Source organism: Ambystoma mexicanum, chromosome 3q (genome assembly GCF_040938575.1).
Source record: "Ambystoma mexicanum isolate Mex_15411 chromosome 3q, UKY_AmexF1_1, whole genome shotgun sequence".
NCBI lineage: Eukaryota > Metazoa > Chordata > Amphibia > Caudata > Ambystomatidae > Ambystoma > Ambystoma mexicanum.
In genome coordinates, this window is record NC_090926.1 from 544,889,541 (window position 1) to 544,913,607 (window position 24,067).

Sequence of the window (24,067 nt, forward strand, 5' to 3'; positions counted from 1 at the left end):
ATAAGTTGATGAGAGACATTTTATGTTGTGGGTAGATAGATGTAATCAGGTGTTTTCTTTATACATCAGTTACATGTTTTTCTGTAAGCTGAAACAAGAATATACCTATATAGGTGCAGAAGTAAATTAACTATTCAAATGTTTTCTTTACTTTGCCAGGCAAAAAATGTAAAACTGTCGATAACATTGAGTATTCTTTAGCAGATTGTGATATAGAGAAAACAGACTCACATGTACAAATTGCAAAACATGATGTGCTACTTACACAACACCCACGGAAGAGAAGGACAAACACTGTTGATTACTACACTGATCAACACGTTGTGGGCTAATGCCCTTAAAAAGTATGTGCCATCATTCTGTAGTGCAGACTTCTCATTGCCATATGTGTTCCACTTTTATTTTGTATGCCTTAATTGTCATCCTGCATTTCCATGAAGACACAGTGGTGATGTATGTTCTACATTCCTTTACAATACAGTTCAGCCAAGACATACGTTCGAGGTTTGTTCTTCATTGTCCCAATGTTTATACAAGGATGAGGCTTGTGAGCGCAGACAACAATTAGATGACAGTTCATTTGAAGCACAAGGTCTCTTTGCCTATTTTAAACAGTCGGCTCTCGGACAGCCTAAACATTAACAGAACTCAAAGGTCAGAAGGCTTGGTTGCAAGTCGAAAACATAGTCCACCATTTTAGAACGGAGAACACACGAGTGGAAATCAAAATGCCGGATGAATCCTAAAATAGCGACAAAGTTAACCCAAAAATCGGAACTTGCATCACGGTTTTCTGTGTAAAGCGATTGGGCTTAGGACAATATAAATACCAAGGAGGCACTATATAATTACCGTTTAACAATATCAGATCCAGATCAGGTCCTTAGAAAGTTTGATCATTTGTATATTCTTTCTGTAGCCATGGATGATATAATTTTACAGCACGTCAGGTTGCCTGGTCCAAGAAAAGGTCCTGCCCCATGGAGATATTCTGGCCAAGCACTTTCAAAGGCCTTTTGTTGCTTCATCACTGGCTGGTTTCTGACCACACCTACGTTCATGTACTTTAAAACAACAGCCTTAAGCCCCTTACAGAAAAGCCCTCTATGGATTTGATAAACAGCGCAAACATTTTCTCTTTCTTGCACCCCACATTTCTTGAAAAATGTAAGCATTCTGCCGCTGTACACCAATTCTCAAGATTTGTCGAATTAATGTTACTCCATGTGTGATTTTGATCTGTAAGATGAACGGAAGCAATAGTTGTCATAAACATCATGATTATGGCTGATGGAGGTAGTGTCACTCAGTTGATTCACACTGACCTATCATAGTCTGCATCGTTGTCAACAGCATCCTCATTGGTCATCTCCACCTCATTGATCTTAAGAATCTAACACTCTACCGAATCACAATCAAATTAGGGCACTTTAATCATTTGAACCAGCTCAGGGACCATTCCCACTTGCGTCCCTCAAGAGTTGTCATTTTATGCTTGTCAGTCTCGAGATATAAACACTTGGCCAGTTTATTGAATATCATTGGGATACTATCTTAATATAATGCTGACAACATGAAAACCCTCTGTCATCTAGATGGAGGCAAAGGCAAGAGCAAGGATATATCTTACAACTTCATAACCTCTGCAAATGACAGTCTGGACGATCTTTGCTTCTAATTAAATCTCATTGTAAAAGAGGTCATGTCAGTGGTCTGCCCAAAAGCATCTGGAACAATAATCTCTACCCCCTACCTTTTGTACTCTGTCCAATCTGTGTCGGCAATGCTGTACACCTCAGAGTTCTGGGTTGACAGGCAATGGTGGAAAAACCTTTGAAACATATAGAGAAGTGTAAATCACCTTTAACAACTTTCATTAATTTGTAATCACCCTCACCAGGAGGTATCAGATCTATTGCACATCATGGATGATCAATTTGTGGAATTTGATTCTAAAAATACAAGCAATTCAGACTACATGTCCACTTAGATATGTCAATAGATTTCAATATTGTTATTAATTGTGCTCGTATCAACCATTTCAGTGACTGGTTTTTATCACAACATCTCCCCTACCTGACTCGATTTTCTTCTCTGTGGTAGATGCCAATAATTCAAATTAGGTCACTGCTTGTCATTCATCCTCAACCTTGACTGTCCCACTAAGCTCCACACTACCCCTACTGCTGTACCACACTTATTTTATTAAAGGCTTGTAGAACCTATTTCAAAAGTAGACTGGTGACAGGCGTCTGGTAGTAAGAGTCATACAAAACTCTGGTATGACCCAGAGCAATACATGTCACCTTTCATCTCCCTTCCCTACTGCTTCAAAGCAGTACAGGACATGAACACGTCAGTAAACTGGCTTTCCTGTGAACAAATCAGCAATCCTAATCCTAGGTCCACCAGCTCCTTTTACCTCTGGAACTTTGTTCCTTACCTTCCCCTTCCAAGACTATTCATATATTGACCCAAGTTTTGACACTCTCCTCCCTGATGGCTACAATATCCTCTCTGTCCCCAGATCAACCGGCCTGAAGGGGGAGTAGCCTGATCTTCCCCCAGTGGATTCCTGCCTCTATAATCCCCATTCACACATACTCGCCTTTCGAATGCCATGTCTGCAGGCTCTCTCTCTCTCCTGGACACTCTCTCATTGTTGCAACTCTCTACCAGCATCCTGGTCAAATGTCTTCTTTTCTTCTGAGACCTCTCCTCCTCTCTCCTGGCCTCAACCACTCAACTCCTCCTTCTTGAGGCTCTCAACATCCATCTGGGCTCTCCCTGTTCCTCATCTGAGCTCTATAGTGACCTCTGCAACTCACTCTCCCTCTCTATCCTCCCCTCTGACCCAATTCATTCTGTTGGTCACACATTGATGTCTTGATCTCCTCTGGACTCCCCCTCTCTTCTCCTCTCACCACTCCTCTATCCTTGAGTAATCATTGCCTCATCTCTTCTCATCTGATCCATCTCCTCCCCCATGCCAAGCCTTCTCCTAGATTGCCACCCACCTTCTCGGACATTCGGCCCATGAAGCGTGTGTCACTCGAGGCTTTCGCTTCCACTTTCTACCCTCCTGCCCCACCCCAGGCCGACTCACACCATGACACAGCCTTGTCCCTGCTCTACTCCTCTATCTCTTCTACTCTTTATGTTCTTGCCCCTGTCATGAGGATCCATTTTAAGTTCAAAGCCAAGAGTAATTCTTGGTATGACTCTGGCCTAGCTACACTTAAACCCAAGTGTTGGGCGGCTGAGAGGAAATTGAGGGTTTCCTGCTCATCCTCTGGCAAACTGGCCTGCCGCCTGCTCCAAAGGCAATAGCATCTCGCTGTCCACTCCAAGAAGAGAGCCCACATTCAAGCCTGTGTCTCTGTGGCACCTAACAAGGAGCTGGCCAACCCTGCTGAGGTCTCCACCCCCCCTCTCGCCTCCCAGGCTCTTTGCAATGACCTTGCCTCACACTGTAATTCCAACCCCAGGACATCCTGACAAACCTCTCCTCCGCTCCCCTCTTCCTCACAGCTTGTTGACCCTCCTTGAGCCCCCCCCCATTCCCTTTTCTCCTCCTTTCCTCTTTTCTCCCTGGATGAGGTTGCTAGACAAGTCCGATATGGTCTACTCACCAAAGATCACGCCACAACCACACGCTCAACTTCAGGGTTGATGAATCCTTGCTGTTGGATGAGATGCTTTCCTGGTGTCCCTCGGTTCATTCTCGTCATTCCAAACTGCTGCTTTGATACAGCCTTCAAATGCTCTGTTTCCAACTCGCAGGCTCTTTGGCAGCCTCTTAGCTCGCTGACTTCTTCTTCTGGAAGGTTGCTCTCCTTGTCCTTCTTTACTGTTTAGCTTAAGTAGCTGGGACTGCCCCCGCGTAACATCAGTTTGATTGACAACAGCTGGTTGAAAAGTCTTCATGCCTGACAGTATCGTTGTTGGGTTCTTCTTCATCCCAGTACCGTTCATAGTGAGACTGTCTGACATATTACTGTAACACATCGTCTCAGACTTTATCATAGGTAAGAAAGAGTTGGGTGTTGATTTTACCCTGTGGGTTTGGGAGATAAAAGGGCTGTGGGCCAGATGCACATCCTTGTCCCCAGTAGGGAAGTCCTTTTCCATAAGGTCCTCCCGCATGTTATCACCCCTAAGGGGACTATCAGTTACCGGCCTCACCTCCCTAGCCCATGGAAAGAGGCTCCCCCGTGGAAAGAAGTGGCATCATCTGAAGGATCCTCACAGCACACTGTCATCTTCCGCAGCAATGCATGTCAGCATAACCTCTTATCGTGCGGCAGAGCCATCACATTTACGGATCCTCCAGTGTCTATGACAACAGGGGTATCAGTTTCTTGAATCCGTACTATGCATTTTGGTTAGCACTTCTGTTTTCGCCCTGCACCTTGCATGTTTGAAATTAAGAATATCTCTCTATTCTGTTCATCTGGGAGTATGGGGTCCTAACCATGTACAGACGGTTCAACTTGTGCCACTGTTTGCTTGCGTCTCCCCAACTGCAGTTTTCACCTTGGTTTACCTTGCAACTGGGTCTGACACACTTTTGCAAATGTGGTTGATGTTTCCTTTTTGGACCTGTCTCTTAGGAAACTTGCCAATAGCAGATGTGTCCTCAACCCTGATATTCTTGACACATTAGCACATTATCTGTGTCTACTTTTGCACTTCTTTTTAACATCTAGTGAGATTTCATGACATGGAGCATTTTTCTGTGGTGCTTGTCATGACCTAGACTTTTCATCCTGATGTTTTCTTTGTGAATGCTTTAATGGTGCAGAAGTAAGATTCTGACACAGAGGTGTCGTGGTGATTATTAAAAACATTTATTCAAAGGTAAAAAGGAAAAGAAAATCCTATCTCGACCTAGTTCTAAGAGTAGTTTCCCTTCCTCAGCTGAAATAGCTAGTGTCAGAATAACCAAAGCAAAAGTCCCAATGTCAGAATCCTAACTCTGTCCCTCAATTCTAAGTTTAAAGTAAAGAAAGGTTTGGTTGTTCCAGCCCAAAGAGAGAGGTACCCTTCCCTTGGACAAAAGACAGTTCTGGAATCTTCAGACCTTGAAGAATTGGGGAATATCTCCCTTCCCCGGCCTTGTTCTAGCTTCTCATAAAGTTCAACATCAGTTGGGGGTAATCCTGTCCCCTGGTTGGCCTATCTAAGGCTTATTTTCTGTCCTTTGGTCCCTGACCCTGATTTGCAGACCTGGTTTTTTTTCACCAGACACAATTGTACATGCAAAAGGAGCTTGGATATGCTTCCAAACTGGAGTGGGTCCTTGACCCAGATTGGCAGACCTGGTTTCCTCCCACATGGCACTGTGATGAAGACAAACAACTTGAATGCACTCCCAAGTTGTGTTGACGTCCATGATGCTGGTTGGCAGACCTGGTTTCCACCCTTCAGATACTGCAACAAAAAAGAACAGCCTGGTTGCGCTCCCAAGCTGTGGTTGGTCCCTGACCCTGGTTGGCAGACCTGGTTTACTCCCAGCAGGTACTGCAATGAAAAAGAACAGCCTTGATGCTCCTCCAAGCTGTGGGGTAACATACAGGCTTGTTTTACTCATCTGCCAAATACTGCATGTCCTGTCTATCAATTTCACAGTTCTCCTTATAGGGGTGCGAGTCCCAGAATCACACTTCTGTATTTACTTTCCTACTTTGTACGGTTGGTTCACTCTCTTGCAATGTTTTAGTACAAGCCTTTGTGCAATACACCATTTCTCCCATGGTTGCAGGGACACAGGCCGTCATTTACCAGCCTCTCAGCTCGTGCAACCACCTCTTTAGGCTTTCAGCACCTTTCAAGTCACTTGCATACTGGTCTGCATGGGTGCTGGCTCCTCCAGAGCAGCTGGGCTCTGTCATGGGGCTCTGGTGGTGTTCAAGAGCCTCTCTCGCTCTGCTGCAGCTCCACAGTCTTTTCAGCATTCCTGGCAGCATTGTTCCTTCCCTGCGCACTCCCAGAGTCTCAGGGATGCCCGGAGTTCCAGCCCACCTTCTGGCAGTGTTGTTCTCATGTCCTGAACTGGCCTCGGACTCTCTCTTTCCATTCTCAGTGTCACAGTCAGCTTCTGCCTTCACTCCTGGTCTGTACTTGCTTTTCTGATTCCTCCAGGGAGGGCTTCACACTTTGTAAAGTCCTTCTTTACTTTTATCGCAGCTTCTTCTAATCTGCTGCTGAGAACCACTAGAATGCACAAAGTGGTTTTAGTAAGTATTCTGTACTGCTCCACCTCTCCTCCTCGTACCAGTACTGAGGGTAGAGGTGGAGAGGGAAGAGGAGAAGGAGAGGTGTGATTATGGTAGGTAAGGGGTCTAGGGTCAAGTGATTGGCAGGGACAACATGTTCTCCCAATATGGTCATCACTAGTTCCAAACAGGGGGTTTCCCCTCCCATGAGATCCACCGGCTGAGTACCACCCCCAGGGCGACTATCAGGTAGTGGCCTCACCACCCTGGCCTCAAGGGAAGGAGCCCCCCCTTTGGAAGCACTGATGACATCCTGGGGATCGTTGCAACTCATTTGCCACAAAGTTGTAATCACCTTGATAGATAAACCTTTTTAGGTCACCAGTCATCTGGCAGATTTGAAACCTAGGAACATTCTGGAAAACATTGCTAGGTCTTCCGGCTGACATGCCCTGCCTCCTGTCAAGGCAATACAAGACAACACATCCTTTCATTTACATCTAGTCCTTCCTCCATGTCAACTACTTATTATTGTGTCACATGATCAAGTCCTCAAATGTGTCCCACAGAGGTGCATATGTACGCCTCCTATTATGTAGCCACATGTGCTCTCTGAATGATTCTTTGTCTGTTCTGGACCAAGCAAGTTCATGAGGTCACATGGGTAAAACGTCATGGGCTGCATTTCCTGCAATATAGCAGTTTTTCAAACTCACTTCAGTCCGCTAAAAAAATAAGTAGCGACCAAGCACATTTTATTTGACCCATCGGGTCATCACAATGTCCACTTAAAGTGTTTGATTATTGTTTTGTTTTGAATTCCCCCATAAAAGCAGCTGAACCTAAACCAGTTAAGGATTTTAAAATGTGAGAAAATATCGGTTGCTCATACCCTTATTTCGTCAGCCTTTATGTTTGGAAAATATGAGGCTGGACTACTAACTGCTGCCTTTAGGATTTAATGGACACATCGCAATCCCTGAAAAGGTGGTTAACGGAAAAGTTATGTGACATGCAAAAAAAAGCAATGATTTTACCTGAATTGCAATTGCGTCCGCATAGTTTTTAGAGTATTTATTAATTAATTCAAACACTTGTCGACAAAATCACATATATTCAAAGTGTTGCAGATGTATTGGGGTTTTAAGATAAGAAGAAAGAATTTTAAATCTGAATACATTAAACTGTAATTGATCATGAATATGGTTTTTCACAAATCTGGGATTAACAAAACGCATTACAAACCCTTTCGGGCTTTTTGCCAAGGCTGCAGAGCAAATAAATACAACATCTAGAAGTTATGATATTTGCGGCTTAAATTCATCAATCATGTCATTCTTCTGTGTCACATCATAACTTATAAATGTACATGTTAAAAATACAAAAAATTATGCATTTTCAAAAGTGAAGCGCAATGCATGTGGTATATGGTGGGATGTCTGAGCGTTTCATCTAACATCATGTTGTCCTGTCATTTCCGAAATTCTAACACATCCATTTTGAATTTCGAAATTCGAAATGAAATATGTAAAAAAATGTACACGCTTTTGCATACTTTTTTGAATTTTAAGGACCTTGGCGCATGACAAAAATCCAAATGTTAACATACCTTCTGTCATAAAACTAAACTTTCTGCTTATACTTTCTTGGAGCTAATGCTTGGCAGCTAAGGATCTCAGTTTTGGGGCTGCTTTCATAATATGTCCTAATGTTTTGATATAATTACAACTTGACCTTAAATGTCCTGTGACTTGAAGTTAGGTAACAAGAGTATGATAAAGAGGCCTTTACACAGTCATGATTCAATAAAAGCCCCTTATGAGACAAGTTTGTGCAAGCCAGCAAAGGGTTTTTCTCAGCCGGCTGGGAGTTGTTACACAAGACATAGTTGGTCAAAAGCAAGGCAAGAACTCAAAGCCTGCCCCTTTTAAACACACCTTTATAGAAAATACTAAATTGCACAATATCTTTATGCTAATCTGAACCTTAGATTTTAACACGTTCTAATTGGCCATTTTAATTAAAGGTCAAACCATCACTTGTGTCCCATTGGACATAAACACTTCCTGAAACACATGACTGTGTATGCAAATTAGCATGACTAGGTAGTTTCCCAAAATTTCACTTAATCATCAACTTGTTGCAACCTTAAAGCTAGAAGAAAAAAAAAGTTCCCAGAAATGACATCTACAGACTTGTTATTCAAGACAGAAATAGATGCCTAGTTTTTCATTGGTCAATTCCTCCACCTTATATTTTCCAGCCTGTTATGCCAGTTTCATTTTATGATTCACACCACTGAGAATTACATATTCTGTTATGTGATTTGTGAAATTGCACTATACCTTGGCTTTCTGCCTAACATACTACAGGTTCTGCACTTGCCACTTTTAAACATTACTGGAATTCAATGGCTATATTTTGCTAACCTATACATCAGAAATGTATATTATTTGCTAATGTTGTAAATGATATAAGCATACCTTTGTGTCCTATGTTGTCCTAAATAGGTGTGTCCAGTGTTACCTATATCCAATGTATTTGCCTTAAATAAGGGCAGCCTAGCTTCCCCAAAAGGCAATACTCGTAATTATTACAATGTTGGACAGGAGAGAGGGCTACTGGCCCTAACTACCATATTTATCGGTAAGTAATCAAGGAGCAGGGAAGAGGCTGCTCCTCTACAAGTACAGATTCACTCATCAGGAAAACTGCTGTATTAAACATGTATGGTACAATATTCATTGAGAAAGAAAAATGTTTTACCTCCTCATAGCCCTGACATGTATGAGTTTACATTTTGACATGTGGATCTTTATTTACTCATTGCTGCAAATTCTGTGGAAGCTTGTCAACTTTCTAAAAATATTATAAGAAAGCAATTATTCGAAGAATGTGTAATGCTATTCTTCTGAAACTCATTGAAATATACAACCAATGTTACAAATTGGCCAAAGATCAATTAGAGTGTTAAACATGGCAAAAGTCACATGCTTAATAGAAAAGGAAGCATTCTGACTATTCACAATATGATGTTCTTTTTCAATGATTGACCTTCTTCACGGACACATTGCTTTTTATAGTTCTTTTGTGGCTGTACTAAAATATGAAAGAACAGCATGGTTTTTGTGGACTTTCCACAATGTGGCCATGCTTGTGACATGATGACTTCATAACTTTGCCAACGTTACAAAATGTGTGAAGTCATGATGCCAGCATTTAGTCAAGGAACTTTTAATAAGTTTTTTAAAATTATTTAATAAAAACTGAATGTGGATGCATTTCATCCTATTCACAAAATTCATAAATAGAAACTTCTAAAGATACACAAATTCTAAGAATGGAGAGAAATTGAGTTAAAGGGGAAGAAGAAAATCTGGCTACACATTTCATTTACTGTTTTAGTATGAATATTTTAATGTAACAAACATCTTTTAGCTACATTTTACATTTCAAATTTACAGTTGGAAAATAATTGCATGATGTATAATATAACTCCTCTTTTGAATGTATTGTGTCCTCCCACGCATTCCATATCTTTGGTATTTCCTAATATCCAGCTTTTTGATTTTTCCTAATATCCAACTTGCTGCCTCTGAATTTTTTTTTCAGTAGAGGGCGCTGTGCGTCAATGCCTGGTCGAGTTGAATTCCCGCGGAGGCCTCCGTCTTGACATCAACGTCATCACAGGTATAAGTAGTTCACGCAGCACCCATTTCTCAGTTCTGTTTTTCTGCGCTTCACAGCTTTGGTAACATAACGCTTGGTTCTGTGTGATAATTCGATTTTCATCGAGTTTGCTGATGAGATGGCTTCGTCATCGGCTCCGTCTACTGCTCGGTCTGGATTAAAAAAGTGGCAGGACTGCGGTGCTAAAATGTCAGTGACAGACCCGCACAGTATTGCCTGTGGTATCTAGGTTCAGAACATCCGTGTTTGGAGTGTGACAAATGCATGTCGATGATGGCCAAGGCCTTGAGAGATCACAGAGCGAAGTTGGAGAGAGGTAAGCCTCAAAAATTGATTACCCCCTCCAAACGTAATTCGTCTGACGAGTCGAGGCCTTTGGCTCCTCCTCATAAAAAACCTAAATGCTCCCATTCCCGTTCACGAAGTGGATCACATCATTCCTCGTCTTAGAGGCATGGCAAAAAGAGGCGCCATAGGTCGCCATTCACTTGCTCATCCAGTTCACCAGAACGGGTTGTTTGTCCCTCAAAACATAATACCCCGGCTCAATGGGAGGAATTCAGAGTTAGTATGATGAATGTGTTTGAGAATGCAGCCTTGCCCCCCTAGACAACACCTTGAGGCGATACCCCAGACAAAACACCTGGGAGTACAGGAGCCTGAGTCTTCGAACCTGGCCGTGAAAACTCCTCGAGAGCAATCTCATGCCTCAAGTCGAAAGAAAGCCTCCATGAAACACATAAAATACATACGGCAAGCTCGCAAAGTGTGTCTTCAATGCCCTCGGCGCCAAAATGGAAGGAGACACCATAGACACCACGAGTGTCGACATCCTCGATGCCGTATATCCCAATTCCTTTGACACTATCGTCAAAGTCCTGGACGTTTATGTGGAAGCCATCAACGACTTTGTGGAAACCTTCCAAGCCGTCAACAGTTTTTGAGAAATCATCGACGTCAACATCGACGATTTCGACACTGTCAACTCCCATTATGACATCCATAGCGCCTTCTTCTTTTGAGAAGATTTGTACACCACAACCTCGCTCAGAGTATTTTAAAAACTCTTTCTTCAATTTATGCAGAAGAGTCATCTGAGGAGGAAAAACCATTTGGTCTCGAATATGGGACACCTTCTGTACCAGAGGAACTCATATTGGAAGAGTCTCATATGAAAAACCTGCAGGACTGTCTTCATGAGGCAAGTGGTATCAACACTTCCTCTGAAATTGATTTTGGTAAGGCAGATCCAGGAGATCCTGCCAAGGGCACGTATAGACAACTCATGACAAGCATCATGGAATACATGGGATGGTCTAGACCCACACCTGTTTTCGAACAGGACGATTTAACTGCAACATTGGATAAAGGACCACAGGAAGGCCCAACTGTCCCATTTCATAGGGCTCTGCAGAGAAGGGTAACTTCCAACTGGGAAACACCTGCAGTTGTCCCGGCAGTGAATAAGAGGCCAACGATAGAGCTTTAACTTTTGATTCTCTTTACCTTTCAAAATATCCAACACCAGAAATCGTGGTAATACAGGCGGCTACTTCTTCTGGTAGACAAAATGCCTATCCCAAGATTACACAAGAGAGGGATGATAAAAGATGTGATGTCATGGCCAAGAAGGTTTTCTCTGTGGTAGTATTGTGTTAAAATCTGCTAATGTTACATGGAGACAGTTTCTTGAACATTGTCAAGGATGGAAAGGACGCTATGTGCAAATTCCTCCAGACTGGTCTCAACTCTGTTGACAGCATCAGCAGAAGCATGACGGCTAGTACAGTGATCTACAGATTTGCATGGTTGAGAAATTCAGGATTTGCCCCAGACGTTCAATCCAGACTTCTCAACATGCCCTTTGATGGCAATCATCTATTTGGGAATAAAGCTGATGAGAGTTTGGAGATGCTGCAAACTTCCAAGGCGGCAGGCCAAATCTCTTGGAGCTGGAATAAGGCAAACTCCAAACCACCCCACATGTGTACCCTGGAGGGGCAGGTCCTTTTGCTATTATTCCGCATTTGGAAAAGGGAGAGGACAGCCAGCTAAAAGAGGTCAAAGAGGTCAAAGACGATTCCCCCATGGTGGACGGGTAGAGGTACTAAGTCCGCAGCAGCAGGGGCTGCCTTACCTTCAGCCACTGCATCAGCCACTCCAAAGCCTCTCTGAGGTCATCGTTCACAAGACTGCAGTAGGAGGCAGGTTGTCACAACATCTAACAGAATGGCAGGCTATTACTTCAGATGCTTGGGCATTGGAAACAGTTACCCAAGGTTACTGCCTACCTTTCCTGCAAAAACCTCAGAGTCATCCACCGGGGATCAAGTCTTTGAAAGTTCCGGATCCGCTCCTTATGCAGGAGATTTTAACCCTGCTGGAGAAAGGTGCTATAGAACCAGTTCCTGTAGCGGAGAGGAGCAAGGGTTGGTACTCCCCTTATTTTCTCATTCAAAGAAGGACGGACAATTGAGACCCATCTTGTACTTAAGAGACTTGAACAAGTTCCTCAGGAAGGACAAGTTCAAGATGGTAACCCATTCTCAGATCCTTCGGGCCCTCCAGCTTCACCATTGGATGGTATAATTGGAACACCAGGATGCTTACTTTGATGTGCTGATCCATCACACGCACACACAGTACCTGAGGTTTGCCGTTGGCAACTCTCACTATCAGTTTCGGGTTCTGCCATTTGGGCTAACCACCGCCCTAAGCGTTTTCACCAAGCTAATGGTGGTTGTGGCAGAGAGTCTCAGGAGAAGGGGGATTCAAGTCTACCCCTACCTGGATGCTTGGCTGATCAGGGCCAGTTCCCCAGAACAAGCCCCAGATCATATCAGCTATACTTGCCACTCCCTCCACAGGCTGGGCTTCTCCCTCAACTTCAAGAAGTCCCACATGATACCATCACAAAGACTCCAATTCAATTCTTAAAGGGATTAACTAATGTTTATCCTCTGACTCCCTTTCAAGTCCCACTCTGGGATCCTAATTTGATTTTAAACTTTCTAATGGGTGCTCCTTTTGAGCCTGTTGATTCTTGTCCATTAAGACTTCTTACCTTGAAAACAGTTTTCTTAGTGGCTATAACATCTGCCCGAAGGGTGAGTGAGCTACATGCTTTATCCTGCAAGCCTCCTCATACTGTTTTTCATAAAGACAGAGTGGTATTAAAGGTGAGAAGCCTACCTTTCTCCCAAAGGTTGTTTCTTAATTTCACATCACTCAGAAAATAACTTTAACATCATTTTATCCTCTGCCACACCCAGGGAAAGAGGAAGAAAGACTTCACAAACTCGACCCTGTGTGTGCACTGAGTTTTTACATTACTAGACTGGTAAAACTGAGACAGAATGATCAGTTTGTGGGCTATACAGGTCATAAACTGGGCCTAGCCATCAACAAACAAACCATCTCTAGATGGATTATTTTAACAATTTCAGAATGTTACAGACTGGCCGGTAAAGACCCCGAGAACATCTAAGGGCTCACTCAACCAGGGGTGTCGCAACTTCATCTGCTTTGCAGAGGCGAGTTCCAATAAAGGATATTTGTGCAGCTGCTACATGGTTGTCTGCACACACCTTTACGAAATACTACAGTCTGGATTCCTCCACTAGCCAAGATTCTGTTTTTGGTAAAGCAGTGCTGCACTCTGTGCATACTTGATCACTTGAATTTTACTCCCTCCTCCAAATTATGTAACTGCTTTGGGAGTGTATCAAAGATAAGGAATGCGTGGGAGGACTCAAACCATTCTAAGAACAAGTTACTTACCCATGGTAACGTTCTTTCGACTGGATGTTCCTCCCATGTATTCCTTATCACCCCTCCCATCCTACTCCGCAGTAAAACTTCCCTTGTGGTTACAGTCTGCGCTCTCTCAATGGGAGTAACCATCTAACTGAAGACAGTGCTTCGCTCTTCAAAACGGAACTGAGCAACGGGCGCAGCGCGAGCTACTTATACCTGTGATGATGTCAAGTTGGAGAATGTTACCATGGGTAAGTAACTTGTTCTTCTAAATTACACGGCATGCAGTAGCGGCCGTTTAGTTATGGTGAAGTTGCTCAACTCATAGAAAGAGCACTTTTAGGGTGGCTTATAACTTCGCTCCCCCGGATTAATCCTCACGCAACTTTGCAAAACATGCATATGGCCCCCTCTGAATGATTCTCCAATGTTTGGTGCAGTTTCCTCCAGTGAGGGCAAAGTTATAGGGAGGGTCCCAAAATGCATGGAAATCCTCCTAGACACAATGAAAACAATGATTTGCTCATGCCTACAGCCCAAACCGCTGGACGGATTTTCACCAAATTTGCACCAGGAACGGCGGCTTGGTCGCAAAGGTTTGCTTTTGTACATGTTCTGTAAATCCGTTCAGTAGTTTTTTAAAAAACAGCCAAAAAGTAGGCCAAATAAAGTTAGTGACATCTGGGTCTGGTCCGCAGACTCACTTCCCTATTCGGTCTGAAGACACCCCCTGGACCAATCAGGGTCCGATGTGATGTCTGCGGACTTCGGACACACCCGCTGATTGGATGGTGAAAAGCGTGAGGTGCATCATATTTTCGGAAACGGTTACCATTTTGGATCCGCGGTCTAACCTTCTGTGTCCATGGATAGCTTAGTAGGGAAAAAGCCTGGAAAACACATTTGGGGTTATTTGGTGGTCAAAAGAGGCTCTGGAAAGGGTGGGAAGTGGACAAAAGATGATATGTAGCTGGTGAAAAAAGGGTTTGCAGATGCCGTTGAGTCTGCGGTCACTTTTGGTGTCTGCAGACATCATTTGGATGGCAGGGGGTTCAGGGCGAGTTTTGTTATTTGAAGGTGTATTGTACGTACTTGTTATATGGTTTAATTCTATTGTGGTGGCTGTGGCGAGTGGCCAGATTCTTGGGGGCATGGTTGATGCCACTGGCCACAAACACAATAGTAATATGTGTATAATAATTATACATACATTAGTGGGAGTATGACGTATTTGTAATATGGTGGAGTGATATAATGAAAGCGTATATTGTAGTTATGATTGTAGTACAATTGAGGACAGTGCTCCTTGATGTCTCCTTCACCTTTCACGCGGTCAACAATTGTATCCTCATTCAACGGTTACATGATACCATTAGCATCATGAACCAGGCACTGGACTGGCTGATTTGTTTTCCTCACTAACCGCCCTTACCCGCTGCAACTGCCCTGTTTGTACCACACCACCTCACTGTGTACCTGCAGAATACTCCAGGGTGTTATCCTATGATTTGAGCTCTTCCATATCTATTTTGTCCCACTGAGTCACTTGGCTCTTTTCTCATTTTCACTGTTATGTTAATGAAACACAGGTTTCCCTAAACTCATTTGTTGTGCTCGTTTTTTTATCTCTAATTGTCTGACCACCATCAAGGCATTGTGTGCGGCTAACAATCTGTGTCTCAATGTATGTAATACAGAGATTATTCTTACTATTATACTTGTGCCCTGTTTTTCTCCTACACTCTGGCCGCTGTCTTTGGGCCCTCTACTCTAACCATCCTGAGAGGTCAAAACCTTGAGGTTATCTTTAAGTCCACTCTCTCCTTTACTCGTTACATTTTGGAGCTTGTAAAGAAAGCCCATGCTCTCAGCATGACCTCTTTACAGGCATTGTACCATTCCTCACGTTCCTCCAGATCCCTCTACATCTCTAGAGCCCTGGTCCTATGGAGGCTGGACTACTGCAACAGCCTCTTCCTTAACTTCCCCCTTTGTTGTCTATGCCCCCCTTGGCTAATGTAGAATAGGGCTGCAAGACTTTTCCTCGGCCTCAAGTCCAGGGATCGTATCACTGCAGCCCTATAATGTGTATATTGGTTCCTGCTAATTGCAAAGGACTACAATATGTCCACCTTTGTTTCCTTAAATACTGCCCTGCTAGAGCCCTTCACTGCTGTGACTCCAATACTGTACTTGTCAAACACTTTTTGAAACAGAGAGCGGGAAGCATGACTCTGTCTTCAGCCGGCACCACTATTTGGAATAGCCTTCCTGCCCCTCTTATACTTGAACTTGACATGTCTGAAAACTACGGTTTTGTGTTCCTGTTTTATGTAATCCCTTCACTGCAAATTCATGCAACTGACACTGAGACTGGTGGCCTGGTCCCTCATGAACTTCACAGGTTCAAGGCCCTATATATAGTTCATAGCAGTAAACCCCCCACCCCTTTCAGCACTGCCCTTGCAGGTATACCATCTGGCAGATGTCTACCATAGTTGGTATGTGGAAGTATGTAGATTTCTTTTAACTGATTGGTGGATTTATGTGTGACTGTTTCAAAGCAGACAATGAGGGAGTGCTACTAACATAACAGTAAAAGGGGTAGAAGGGCAATCTTGTGCAATGATGTGCACATACAATCTGTTTTTTTAAATAATGCATGGCCTAGAGAGGGGACTGTGGAGACCGCGAATAGTCATGAAGGGCCTTGGATTATGCTCTTTATTGTATGCTAGTGAAAAGTATTTGGGACAGAAAATTGTTACTGTGCTTTTTTCTTTTTCTCTGGTATACAATTGTCCATTATTTCCATTACCATACTGGAAAATGCTAATGGGAATGTTGGAGTTTCCTTATTGAGTCTAACTACTTTACTGAAAAAATGTAAAGTAGATGGAGTCTATAAGCTTATTTTTTTAACTTCTATGTTTTAACTGTGAAAGGTGGTTCCTAAAAGAAACTTGTTTGGGGTGTTTTTTATTTTAATTTGTTTTATTTTTATTTTAGTGCAGGAGAGGCCATGAAGTAATGTGGAGAGGGGAATAAGGGAAGAGGCACCAACCACAGATATGGAGGCTTAGGTGAACAGGGGAAAATGTTGGGCGTGCATCACATCTAAGGACATGCTCCTTGATTACTGCCTCGAAAGCACTTCAAAACTGCTCCCCTCTGCATAGTGCTTTTTTGCTGCATATACAGAGTACTCTTGTCTTCGAAAGATATGGATCAACAGGCTTTTTAATGGCTTGCAAGGTAGCTGGTGGGATTTTGGGTCCCACAGGAGTAAACTGTGTTGTGGCAGTATTGGGTGAGGAAGATGAGGTGTGGTGATGCATGGAGGTGGTCTCAGAGGAGTTGCCCAGGTTGTTCGTGACTGAGTACTCAGTGCATTTCACTTTGGTAGCCTTAGCCTTTTGTACACCCCCAGCGGTGGTAAAGAACTGCCACACCCATGATTCACTATGGGTGCTGGAGGTAGGCATTTCCTCTACCTAATCTTCTTGGTCTACTTGATTGTTTCTGCCTTATTGCACTTCTTCTGTTGTCTAGGTCCTCCAGCTGCTGGTGGTGGTGTTATATTGGGGGAGGGGTCGTAAATGGCTTCCTCTTGAGCGAAACTGGGAGGGGCAGTGCCTCTGTGAGCAACTTGGGTTGGAGGAAGTGGACAAACCAGAAATTCCACCATGTGCTTTGGGAAACCACACCCCTCTGGGCCAGAGTATAATTTTAAAAAGATGGATAATTCATAGTACAGACTCGTCAAAATTATATAATTAATATCATTATTCTTGTGATTTTTCTGTGCACATTTTAAGAGGTGTTAGGACTCTGTGGTATGTTCTGGGGGGTAGTAGTGGAAAATAGATTGTTACTCCAAATGTATGTTAAAAATCTGACACCTTATCATCTGATACCCATATTCCTTGTGCACATTTGTGTAAAATCTGGAAAAGTTTAGAGGTCGCTATCTGGATGAAAAGGGCAGAATTCTGTCATAGGTGGACACGACATCTTACAAAGACAGGGATCGGATGGTTTGGTGCTACAGAAAATATGTTAACTGGACATATAATATTAGAAAAATGGTACATAGATAAATATGTATTTGGATCAAAAATAGATTTGTGGGCAAATTGACAAGGGGAGTGTTCTTTCTGTATGTCATAAAATGAATGCCCTGATAATTATTAATGCCTATTGACACTCCATTCCTTCCCCCAATCAAGGGAGAGAGGAGGACGTAGGCAATGATAAGTTGTGAGGGGCAGGCTTAGTTATACCCACGCAAACACCCACTTGCAGAACACATAAAAAGAGACTACTTGGACAGGCAAAGGATTCATTTTCCATTTTCTTGCGGAGCATTTTGCCAGACCACACAACATCTAGAAGGAACATCCAGAACTTAGACCCCAGATAGACTACAGAACTTAAAGCAAAGGCCTAACCCACAAGCTGAGAACTCTTTTCAGCAGGCCTTCAGAATCCAGCAATCCAACTAAACTATTCTACAGCCGGGCAAGCTGTTGGATTCTTTGCCAAGAACTTTTGCCAGAACCGGTAGCAGACCCAGAAAGCAGTGCTGTATCCAGAGAGACCAGAACCAGAGAGACCCACACCAGACCGCTGTGAAGTGCAGAGCAGAGCTGACCCAGAGAGCTGTGACTTCAGAACCACCTGCCAGGAGTCCAGTCCAAACCTGCTGGCAAGACCCTGACGGTCTATTTCAAATTCATAGTGTGAGTACTCAGCCAGAATTGTGCAAAACCAATCTCTTAGTTTAAGATAATCTAATTCAAATTATTTTAACCTATTTAGAACCGCATCATAAGAAATCGTGTGTCCATTCTGCAAAACTGTCATCTGTCATTCTGAGTTTTACTTTTATTTTGAGAATCTACCTCCATTAAATCGTCCGTATCTTTTAAACCGCGTGTGCTAGGAACGTTGTTTAACTTTCATCTTAAAGCTAAGATTCTAAGCTTTAGCGGTAGCGTCCATGTAGTTATGGTTAAGTTGGTGTTTCCATAGGAAGAGCATTTTTTGGTCTAACTTCGCTCCCTCTGGACGAATCCTCACCAAACCTTGCAAAAAAAGTATAAGGCCCACTCTGCAAAGTTTGGAGAGGTTTGGTCCAGGGGGGGCAAAGTTATAGGGGGGTCCCAAAACTTGTGTTTTTTCCCATAGACATAATGGGAAAAAACTTTGCGCACGCCTACAGCCCAAACCGCTGGACAGATTTACACCAGGAGCGGGGGCTTGGTCCCGAAAGCGTGCTTTTCCAAATTTGGTGTAAATCCGTCCAATACTTTTGTTTAAAATGACCAAAATGTAAGGTAAAAAAATTATAGTGATATCTCCGTTTGCTTCGCGGACACACTTCCCGGTTCACTCCGCGGACAGTGCCCTGATGGCAGAGCGGCTTGCGCGATGCCTGCGGACATCCAACTTGTTCGCTGATTGGACGGCCTGGGGTGCGGAGCGCGTCAGATTTTTGGTGGTGCCCGACATCTTGCATTCGCAGACGACCGCGGACAGCACGGTGAAACTTGGTTTAAAAATTGTATTTAGTGGAGTGTGTTGGTGTGTAAGAGTGTTTGGGGAGGGTGGGGGAGTATGAGATAGGTGCAATGTTGTATTTTTTTTATGTGCTAGACGCTTTTGTTGTGTTCGATTTGTCTGCGGACAACACGGCTGTTCTGAAATGTTCGTAAATAAACAGAATGAATTTGGTGTCAAGTTGAAAGTGTTCTAAGAAGACTCGTGGGGTCCTGGAATGTTCGCAGGGGGTGTCCAGAAGACGTTGTCTGTATTGTTCGTTGTCAAGCTGAAAGTGTTCTAAGAACACTCGCGGTGTCCTGAAATGTTCGTACATAAAGAAAATGGGGGTGTCCTGAGGACGCTGTCCGTATTGTACTCTGGCAAGTTGAATGTGTTCTAAGAACACTCGCGTTGTCCCGAAATGTTTGCAATTAAACAAAATGGGGGTGTTCTGAGAATGCTGTTCGTATTGTTCGTTGTCAGGTTGAAAGTGTTCTAAGAACCCTCCTTTTGTCCGCTGATATTACAATTTCCTATGGGCCTTACCTGACTTTTTGTCCACTAAACAAACGATAAATCAGGCTGCTGTGCGCCGACATTATGTGATAATCCTATCACTTGCCCCATCGACCTGGCTGACCTGCTTTTGCGACACTAAATCATATCTCCCGCCCCTAAGCCTGATATTATCAAAGCATTCATATAAACAAAGTTTTTTCACTGAATTTCATAGGTTTTTAGTAGCACAACTTAACCATAACGTCCCGTTAACAACCTTTTTTTTTACTGAATATATATATATATATAATATATATATATATATATATATATATATATATATATATATATTACACGGCCACGGTAGTGGGCATGTAGTAATGGTTAAGTTGCTAATCCCATAGGAAGAGCACTTTTTGGGTGGCTTTTAACTTCCCTCCCCCTGGACGAATCCTCAGCAATCTATGCAAAAAAAATATATGGCCCACTCTGACATTTTTTGCAAAGTTTGGTGAGGTTTGGTCCAGGGGGGGGGGCAAAGTTATGGGGGGGTCCCAAAATGTAGTTTTTCCCATAGACTGAATGGGGAAAAAACTTTGCTCACGCCTACAGCCCAAATTTGCCGCATGAGCAGCGGCTTGGTCCCGAAAGCGTGCTTTTGTAAATTTGGTGAAAATACGTCCAGTAGTTTTTTTTTAAATGACCAAAAAGTAGGTCACAAGGACACCGATTGGTTAATTGGCTTGCGTCATGTCCCCGGACATGCGACATGTTCGCTAACTGGATGGTGAAGAGCGTGAAGTGCGTCAGACTTTTGGAAATGCCCACCATCTTGGATTCGTGGACTTCGCCGCTGTCAGCGGACATCGCGGTAAAAACATATTAAAAAACACAACATTGCACTTGTCAAACTTATCAAATAATCTCTGAGGAGGTGAGGGGTGATGAGGATGGGATGGGATACGGCTGCAACTGGTGTTTTTGTTGTGTAATGCTTTGCTAAGTGTGATGTGCAATGTAAAGGGAGGAGATGTGTTGTGTATGACTTGGCTTTGTAGAAGGAATGTTGTGATGTCATGTGGAGTGTTTATGCCTGAGTGATGGAATGCATGGGTGAATGTTCTAACCTGGTCATTTGGTCAGGAGAGGCCTGGGTGATGGGCCGCCAGTTGTTTATATGTCCTACTTGTAACTTATATGTAACTTGATTGACTGCTTGTAATGATACCTATGAAGCTGATAATAAACCAAGCAAGTCAACCTAAGAAGGCTGGGAGTCACTTCAATACAATGGCGACAAGCTGGTCTTTTAAAAGAAGAATCCATGCGTGAAAAGCTGGTGCCCTGCTGCGAGGGGTGCAGGAAGGAAGAAAAGGACAACACTGCCCCCAAATGAAGTAAGGCCCATCACCCAGGGTGGTAAAAGGGGGAGGTGGAGTGGCAAGTACGCATAATTGGAGGAATTGGCTGCCCATGTACTGTAATGAGAGTTTTGTCCGAGCTCTGGAAGGGGAAGGTGACCCATCAGCGGGAGAATGCTAGCCGGGAAGCTGTAGCTCATAGAATGGATGACAGAGTTGTCCCTTGCAATGAGGGGGATGCAGTGCTTATCCACTGAAGGGAAGGGATATGAAATCGGGCCTGCCACCATTGTACACTGGTGATGAGCGTTTAGAGCTAATTGTGTAAATGTTTGGGTGTCCCTCTTAGTACGGGTTACGACTACTTTGCGGTGGACATGCTCCTCTAAATGGGGCCAGGCAGAAACGTACAGGCTCCTTTTAACAACATGTGCAAGATAACCGCTCAAGTAAGGATGACGGTTGGTGCTGCGGAGCTCTCAGAGGTGCGAGAGCGGTGAGGGTATGATGATGTAATCGCCATTGCAGGTGGGGTCAGCGATTGCTATGAACACTGCGCGTGTCAGGATTCCACTACGACATTGTTGGAGTGCGAACCTAACGCCATAGTAATTTCAGAATGCATTTGAGGAAAGCACCCAGAAATGTGGGTGAGCATGATCAGGAAGTGTCGAAAGTGATTTACTGAAGATTCTGTCCCCGAGTGCTGTTGCGTCATGAGAAGGGAATGGGTGTAAAGGAGCCAAGCCTCTTTGTATTAGGAGGCAACCCTTAGGAGCATGTTTACTTGAAAAGGTACGCTTTTGGATGATGGACGGTGGACGCTGTGCCCTTGTGGGTCGTAGATGGTGCGACTCGTGGATGGAAGAGGCACTCATTCAAACAGTCCCCCGGTGGAAGTGCACCCGCCGGTCCGATCCACGATGGTGTACGGAGGTACTGTTGCAAGTCCACGAGACATGTTCTGGTTTGGATGGGGAAGGAAGACACGGAAAGGTCACTGCACTATTCTGAATTGTGTAGGGACTAACTATTATATTCTTTAGTATTTGCAGGATAACTGAAGTGGGATATTGAGGCAATGTGTTGCCCCCCTACTTTGCTGGTGGTAACCTAGAAATATGTCATTCAAGTATGCGCATGTGTATGCGCATGTTTATCACTGCGTAGGTACGGTTTAACATTGTTTGGTATGGGCTGGATTAGGAGGCCTTTGGATTTACAGAAGTTTATGCTGCTTGAATGTTTAATGATGTTTGATGGTAACAGTGTTTTCATCAAGAGCATAATGTAAATGCTGTATAGCATGTGGTCATGTGGGTGATTAATAGTGGGTGACCTGTGGATGCGAGACTGGGTGGAGGTGTTAGCAATGTACATCTTGTATCTAGAGCTAACCGTTTTGAGGATTTTCAGCATTTAGGTTGTCTCATGCCAACATGGACTTTCGGATTGGATTTGGATAAGGGCTCACGGCATCTATGGGTGTACAGGCTAGATATAACTTCTTGAGGATTTTCAGCAGTTAAGTAGCTAAATTGCGACATGGATATTTAGGAATGGATTGGGTCTGGGATTCATTATATGGTGTTTTAAAGAGATGCAGCAATTGGCAAATGCATAGAACGTTACAAAGTTAACTGCATACTGTGTAATATTATGTGTGGTGTACAGTATGGAAGATCTGTAATGCTCTGGGAGTTTAGTGAGATTGGGGATAGCGCCTTCAATTATTTCTTGTATGGGTGTGGTTATGATTGCTTGGTGATTGCGGGGGTAGCGCCTCCCATATGTTTGGTTTTGTGTTAAACTTATATGTAATTTATAAGTATGTTTTTGGCTGATGGCGTGTGAGTGCCAGATCAGCATGTTTGTGTTCTCCAAATGTGACTTCTGGGGGTAGTGCCTTCAGTCATATTACAGTATGGGTGTGGAATGGTATGAAACAATGGCATTTAGGAGTGTCTGGTGGTAGCGTCTCCATGACAGTATGGGTGTGATTGTGATGAGTCGCGCATGGTTAAACAGTGTACGTGTGTTTCTGGTGGTAGCGCCACCAGTTCTGTCGGGGCGTTACAATAATGAGGTTATGCATGGTTATCCCACGTATGGCTGTATGAGGTGGTGCCACCACCAATTGTCGGGGCGTGACTTAGGTAAGTCATGCAAGGTGAATGGTTTGGTATCTGAGTGGTAGCGCCCCCAGTAGGTGTAGGGGTGTGACTGCAGTATAAGTCACGCATGGTTAGGGGTATGTGTGTAAGGGTGGTAGTGCCCTCGGTTGGTATGGGCGTGTCTGTGGTATTAGGCATCACATGGACTCACATTACCCCGACTTTGAGGTTTATTTACCACAAATGATGTTTTCTTCTCTGTGCACATGCGGCTGTGTTTAGCTGTACTGTGTGTGCTTCTATGACTCTTTTCACCCTCATCAGGTTCCGGAGTGTGACAGTGATATTGGTTGTTGGTCCTGGTGTGCTTGGCTAGTGTATCAAGTATGAGGTGAATGGTAGAGTGTCAGAGCACGTGTTGTGTGCTAGCCCTGATGATGCAAGTCGGTGTGAATGGCTTATGTTGGTGTGTGTGGAGGTGTGTTGTGTAATGTCTTGCACTGTTGTCGGAAGAGGGGAGATGTGTTGTGTAATGCTTTGCTATATGTGATGTGCAATGTAAAGGGAGGAGATGTGTTGTGTATGGTTTGGCTTTGCAGAAGGAATGTTGTGATGTCATGTGGAGTGTTTATGCCTGAGTGTTGGAATGCATGGGTGAATGTTCTAACCTGGTCAGTTGGTCAGGAGAGGCCTGGGTGATGGACCGCCAGTGTTTATTGTCCTACTTGTAACTTATATGTAACTTGATTGACTGTTTGTAAAGATAACTATGAAGCTGATAATAATCCTAGCAAGTCAACCTAAGAAGGCTGGGAGTCACTTCACTACAGATTTTTGCCACGAAAGTCTGCAAACAGTTCGGATGTTCGCGAACAGTCCTGAGAAG

The 24,067-nt window shown here is 43.6% G+C and overlaps 2 protein-coding genes across 5 annotated transcripts in view; one reads left to right on the forward strand and one right to left on the reverse strand.

Moving 5' to 3' along the window:
• Positions 1 to 24,067, forward strand: part of DOCK2 (dedicator of cytokinesis 2) — a 2,833,934-nt gene that overhangs the window by 1,530,897 nt on the left and 1,278,970 nt on the right. The gene's annotated exons all lie outside the window — the stretch shown is intronic.
• Positions 1 to 24,067, reverse strand: part of INSYN2B (inhibitory synaptic factor family member 2B) — a 509,290-nt gene that overhangs the window by 96,495 nt on the left and 388,728 nt on the right. The gene's annotated exons all lie outside the window — the stretch shown is intronic.